The sequence below is a fragment of the Quercus lobata genome, chromosome 12, assembly GCF_001633185.2.
Source record: "Quercus lobata isolate SW786 chromosome 12, ValleyOak3.0 Primary Assembly, whole genome shotgun sequence".
Lineage (NCBI taxonomy): Eukaryota > Viridiplantae > Streptophyta > Magnoliopsida > Fagales > Fagaceae > Quercus > Quercus lobata.
In genome coordinates, this window is record NC_044915.1 from 25,611,487 (window position 1) to 25,618,305 (window position 6,819).

The window sequence follows — 6,819 nt, forward strand, 5'->3', positions numbered from 1 at the left end:
CACATTTTTTATTCAATATTTTGCAAGATTCATGCAAGTTCTTTCTTTTAAAATGAAATGGTTGAGAAAAGAATCAATTGTTTAGATGCATATGCAAGTTTGGGCCTAGAATACGAACACTTCATTTGGGGTATCATATTCGTTTCGTAACGATATCCTATTTGTTATACCTGTATTATATTATAATTTTTAAAAAATTGATCATGTCGTTGTATCGTACTTGTACGTGTGTCTATTTGTATCTATATCTATGTTTGTGCATCCTAGGTTTGGACATCGTATGTAGAATATGCATTTATAATGAAATTTGTTTTTCTATCCACGATGTTGGCTTAGCATTTGAAAAATAATAATAATAATATCGTAACCAGTGAGTGTGAACCAGCCAAATTGGAATTGATTCTGGTTTGAACAAAAAAAAATGTTGAGAATCAATTCAGGTTACTCTTGGGTCCTAGCCATAGGGAATGGCCTAAAACTTTATAGAATGATTATTTATAATGCTAGTACGATTTTCATCACACTTTAATTTTAGTTTTATTGGGACTAAATATTTTTGTTCCTTTCTTGAGTTCAAAAGTTCCAGGTATAAGAATTAAGAAACAAGTTGCATATTAATTATTAGACTAATTCAATCGGTTTAAACAAAGTGGACAAATCAACCATGTCATGATCCTCATGAAAAGACACATACATGACAAAGAGAGATCAATCAACCCCAATATTCCAAACCAACGAACCAAAAAGAAGAAGAAGAAAATGAGAGACGGAGATATCAAAGGGGGCATTATCAATATATCAATACATATAACAAAACATGTGCATTGTGACGTAACTGAGGGGGTAATCAATAGGATAAAGATACAGGTGTGCCACTCCCATTGAATTTTTTTCTTTTTTCTTTTTATTTGAATCAAAAAGTAATATTATACACGAAAAAGAATTGAATCCATTTGACACATCTCAACATCTTAACACGTTTAGTACTCTGTCGGTTCTATACTACACAATTCTTTTATAATCCAAGTGTATGTCTAGTCATGAGACAGAATGAAAATTCAGTTGTTCTAAATTCCTCACAATTTGTTCAATACTACATACAGATACATTATTGTGCTGTGCACGCATTGTTTTCGAGTTAGAACTTTACGTCTTTTTCCCTTCCCATTATGTGTGTTTATTTCTCATTAATAGAAAAAAAAATCCTAATAATTGCCTTTTCCAATCCAATAAAATTACATAATATCTATTATTCGTTGAAAAATTAATATTTCCATACAAAACTCAATCAAAGTAAAACAAAATTTTTAATGAATTAATAAATAGAACCATAATATTAATATCTACATATAAATATTTTCTCATTTTTTCTAAGCAATTGGGAGAGACTCTTCTTAATGTTGGAGTTCCTAACTTGGAGTTAGACTAATCCCTTTTCTCAACAAGCAGGGGAAGAGAGGCCATAGTCCCATCCCCCAATTTGAAAATTTTAAAAATAATTGAGATATATATATATATATATATTAATTATTACAGTACACATGATCTATGTAAAAAATTTAAAATTTAGGAATAATATTATAATACCTGATCCTCCTCCAAAAAATAAAATTTGAACCCAAAAGAGTCATAAATAAATATGGATATATGAAACAAAATAATAATAATAATCACCATCATCATCATCATCATAATAATAATAATAATACTAATAAAACTTAGGTATAAACATATAGTACTTTAAATACAATAGATTAAGTTCTCAATTAAATTTAAACACACAGTTGTATTGAATTTAATTGTTCTTGAAAAAATTAACACTATACATGTTGTATTTATCATTATAACTGTCTATATGTTCGAATTTAATTAGAGAACTTAACGTACTCTACATCTAAGATAATTTTTTTTTTTTAAACATCCTAAATACCAACAAGAAAAAACAACCTCCGATTCATAAGTGTTGCCGCTATTGAATGACAAGTTACCTATTCGGTGGAAGGGATTAGAACACACACACACACACACACACACACACACACACATATATATATATATGGGTCATGCTAATGAGAGCAACTGTTAACAATCCATTTTAGAAAAGTTTTGACATCACATTTATGGAAAATGAAAAAAACTATCAAAACATTAATTTTTTTTTTTTTTTTTACTTTTTCCATAAAAACTTTGTTTAACTGAATTCTTAATCAGTACCTTAAGGACACTCATTAGCATTTTAGAAAAGTTTTGACTTCACATTTATGGAAAATGAAAAAAACTATCAAAACATTTTTTTTTTTTTTTTTACTTTTTCCATAAAAACTTTGTTTAACTGAATTCTTAATCAGTACCTTAAGGACACTCATTAGCATTTTTCTATATATATATATATATATATATATATATGTCTTACATGGTTTTATTCTTGCCTATTGTTCTTATTCTAACCCACAAAAGTTCTGCAGTGCCAACACATATGGTATCCAAAGAACTGAAGAGGACAACCACACACTCAATATCCAACAACTCGCTATTAAAAGCACACCCTAAATGCACCCTAACCCAGCAATTTTGTGTCGGCTAAATTTAATGTATAGAGAGCTCTACTTAGATACCTTTGTGTTGAGTTTTATGCTATTGTTCCCGATAATTCAAACAAGCCGCCCAGAACTCAAATTCAAGTCAAATGGACCAAGCCTAATCCGGGGTGGGTGAAACTTAATACTGATGGGGCTACTGGAGGAACCCTCGGTAAGGCTGGTGGGGGTGGGGTGCTTCGCTGCAATAGAGGGAATTGGATTGCTGGTTTTTCTAGGAAGCTTGGTGCAGTTTCCAGTACTATGGCGGAGCTTTGGGCTCTTAAAGATGGTCTTTTACTAGCTAAACATCTTAATCTAGGGAATATTAACATTGAGCTGGATGCTGTATTTATTGTTCATTTACTTTCTAACCCAAACATTGTGAATCTGATGCTTGAACCCCTCCTTAATGACTGCAGGACCCTGATCAACTTGATGCCTAACTGCACTGTGACCCATATTTTCCAGGAAGCCAATAGGTGTGCAGATATTATGGCTAAAATGGGAGCTGAGTTAGTTTCTGACTTCCAAATTTTGTATGAACCACCGCCTGTGGTGAAAAATGCGCTAGCTTTTGATAAAGCTGAGCTATTTTGTAATAGACTGGTTGTGTAATGCTATTTCCCTTCTGTTGTTTACCAAAAAAAAAAAAGAAAGTGAACTGTGGAGTCTGGACCATTCCATGTTTAGATTTGAACCTTTGATTTAGCTATTGTATTTGTATTGGTTTTTGTGATTATCCATCGTGTTTTTGTAACTATTCAATGCTTCAGTAATGATCCGGTCACTAAAAAGAAGCCCACTGCCCACCACAAAAAAGTTAATGCAATTCCCACTCAACAATGTGCTTATTATGCACACTTTTTACTGAAAATATGTCTCCTCCATCTTAATTTTTCATATAAAATATGTGCTTGACAACAAAATTTGGAGCTAAATTGAGCTTTAAAAATTATACACCCAAGTTCAATGCTCAAAAAAATTGCAGCAAGAATACTTGCCATTGTAGATGAACATAAAGTGAAACAAAATGACACAAACAATAATTAATGTGACCACAATTTGTCCATGAACATAATTTCTGATTTATTCATAGTACATGAACATAAATTGAAACAAAATGACACCAAAAAAAAATGTGTGACCACAAGCCACACCTAAATCAATAATAATACAAACTACAAAGTATCATCATTCGTCAAAAAAGAATAGCGTACATAAAGGTTTCAATTGCATGCAAAATTTAATGGCTGACATAATTGAATATCTCACGTAACTCGTAAGTCATAAATGAGGGCAATATCAATACTTCAGCAATTTTCCCCCCTTCAAAAAGGGAAAAGTTCTCTCTTTTCCTGTAAAAGATGTCTTTGAAGTGAGAACCAAACACGAGCTAATAGCCTATTACTCGAGCCAGGCAGGCCCATAAAAGGCCTCATCTACCAAGCCCAAGCCCACTTACACTAGCCAACAATTCTGGCCCAAGCCTAATTTAAGATGATGTGAGGCATAAGTCTCTACTTTAGTTAGAATTCTTGGCTATAAGAATCAAATCTGCACCTAATACACAATACAAGACTATGAAACATTCAAGTATCACTGAGAAAAATAAAAACCGTAGAAGAACCAGATTTCAGTAACCTAATTATAACATCTTTGGGTACTATCTCAAAAAGTAATTTTTTTTAAAGATAAATTAATAGTTGGGATGAGAGATTTGAACCTTAAATGTTTATACTGAAAATATCATATGGCATATTAGTCGAGTTACAAAATTTTTGGCGAGGAATCCACTTATTAAGAGACGTCCGGCATTTATAATGAATCAGGAAATAGCCAAGTCTCACTTCCCATAAATAATAATACTACAATCAAAACATGAGGCAGGATTCATTAAGATAAAGCCACTAATCTTATCCTTCGGCTATTTTATGTGCAATGTTGTCCACACATTTTTCACGAAGACTACCAGAAACAAACTACAACGATGATCAATGATGATGAAAAATAATAAAGGCAAAGATTTTACAATTAGTTTTGATTAAAGTAATATCACTTTCATATAAACTTATCATTTAAAACTATTTTTATTATGTAACAATCATACATATAAGTAGTTTTAGTGAAAAAATTCAATGTCAATAGATTTATTGTAATAACAATAACTTCTAGCTCATTCCCAGACAGACAGACTAAAGAAATAGTGGGTGTTTAATGTTTTTTACTGGACTGTAGAGAAATATCACCACGAAAAACCCCCACTAAGGAACAATCAACATTCTAGTGCAAAAATGTTGTCTTTTGCATGATGAAAGATGATTTAGGATGAAATCAGCATTGACAATAATGGTCAAAAAGATACAAAATGGAGTACAAAATTTCCACTACAAGTCAGCCATATAATCATAGCTGTGGCACATCTGGTTAAAATAAAGAGCTGTAAATTAACTCAAAGAAATGTCTCCTCTACAAACCGAAGGCAGTCTCAATCTCACTCTCTCTCTCTTTCTCTCTCAGAGACTCAAACCGCAGCCAGTTCAATCCTTGGGCAGCCCATGTGTGTGCACATGCATGGCCACATGCACATGTAAAGGTCTGGACATGGTACATTTGGTGTGAATTGATTGTTTTGGCAAAGAGTTCTACGGACCGAACAAAATCTTACAACATATATTAAAATAAAATGAAAAAATATATATATACTAAGACCAGTTGCAATTCAAAACAAAAATATTGTGAAAATATTATGAGATTTTATTGTGTCTTTAGACCTTCTCATATATACTACTGATAAACACTTTTAAAAATAGAATTTATTTATTTTTTGATAATTAAAAAAAAAAAGGGAAGGAAGCGATTTGAGTTGGTGTCTTCTACCTGAGCGTAACCATAGTGGTACCCTACTTGCTACTGTTGGACCTAAGCATGCAGGAGCAAGAATCTAGATAAGCTATAGCTGACGTAGAACCATACGTAGAACCATACGCAGAACCATTGAGAATGCTAGTAAGCATGAGCCGAAAACATGTAGTTTTTTCTCACACGAGTCCCATTGATTTGAATTTACAGTTTTTTAAACCAACAAAAAAAAAAAAAAATTACAGTTTTTGTCCGAAGCAAAAATTAAGTTATGCAGAGACTACCTCACAGAATGTAGGTCTGACCGTCTGAGTCTGACACACATATGGGTTCCACATTATGTGAGCTAGCGGTTGCATACTGTCTATGCTGCCTCTGTTGAAACATAGTGGTCCTTGATTTTTAGTACTCAAGACATCTCACCATTTAATGCAAATTATTTCAGTCTGTCTCTATCTATTTATGGCTGTGTTTCATCTTAGTTTTTATGATTATACTCGTGAAGGGGAATGTTATTGTCGACTTTGGTCTACTGTTTCAAGATTCAAAAGAGTTAAATTTGTTTCATTCTTTGCCTATTCACTGCCAATAAAAAAAAAAAAAATTAAAATTTACAAATAACCTTTGAATATCAATTTGATCCTCGAATTTTTTATTTTAAAAATTAACCCCTGAATATTAGGTTTGTAACAAATCGTTTTGTTAATAGTTTTTGTTAAAGCGTAACAAGATCAAATCTTTTGATCAACTTAAGTGTTTGAGAATGTTTGAGGTTCACCTTTTTCCCATTGTAATTATGAAATGTTATTATTATCATGTGACATTAAGTGATTAAATCCATTATACTTAAACAGAATATATTAACTTAATTTATCACAAACCTAATGCCTAGAGGATAGGCTGTTTAAATCGAAAGTCTAAGAACAAATTGAAACTCAACGCATGCTAAAATCCAAGAATAATATTTACCAAAGTATTCTAGTTCTAGTCAAAGGCAAGGCTTTTGTCTTCGTGTCATGCTCGTGTCACATGCGAACTGCAACTTGCAATCCAACGTTTACCTCGTAAAACTCAAGTACAATATCTTATGTGCAATATATTAGATTTTCCAATTGAATTCAAACACCTATTATATTGAATTTAATTTTCCTTAGAAAACATAACACTATTGCTATATTCAAGTCAAAGTACAGCAAAAGGAAGCCATGTCCCCGACGACAATTTGTTACCCAAAACTGAATGCAAAATACAACCAGGGAACAAAGAGAAACAAAAACATTATCAGTTTAAAGTTTTTTTGGGGAAAAGGGAATGCATTCAGTGAAAAGAAAAAAGGACAAGTATCAAGTTTGTTACAAAAAAAGAAGAGGGGAGAAAAAAA

The 6,819-nt window shown here is 32.0% G+C and overlaps 1 long non-coding RNA gene across 1 annotated transcript; it reads left to right on the top strand.

Annotated features, from left to right (window-relative positions):
• Positions 1–2,442: 2,442 nt before the first annotated feature.
• Positions 2,443–3,339, top strand: LOC115971934. The gene is made up of 2 exons (XR_004087368.1): positions 2,443–2,868; positions 2,999–3,339. It is a non-coding gene; the product is annotated as an uncharacterized LOC115971934 (long non-coding RNA).
• The last annotated feature ends 3,480 nt before the right edge of the window (positions 3,340–6,819 follow it).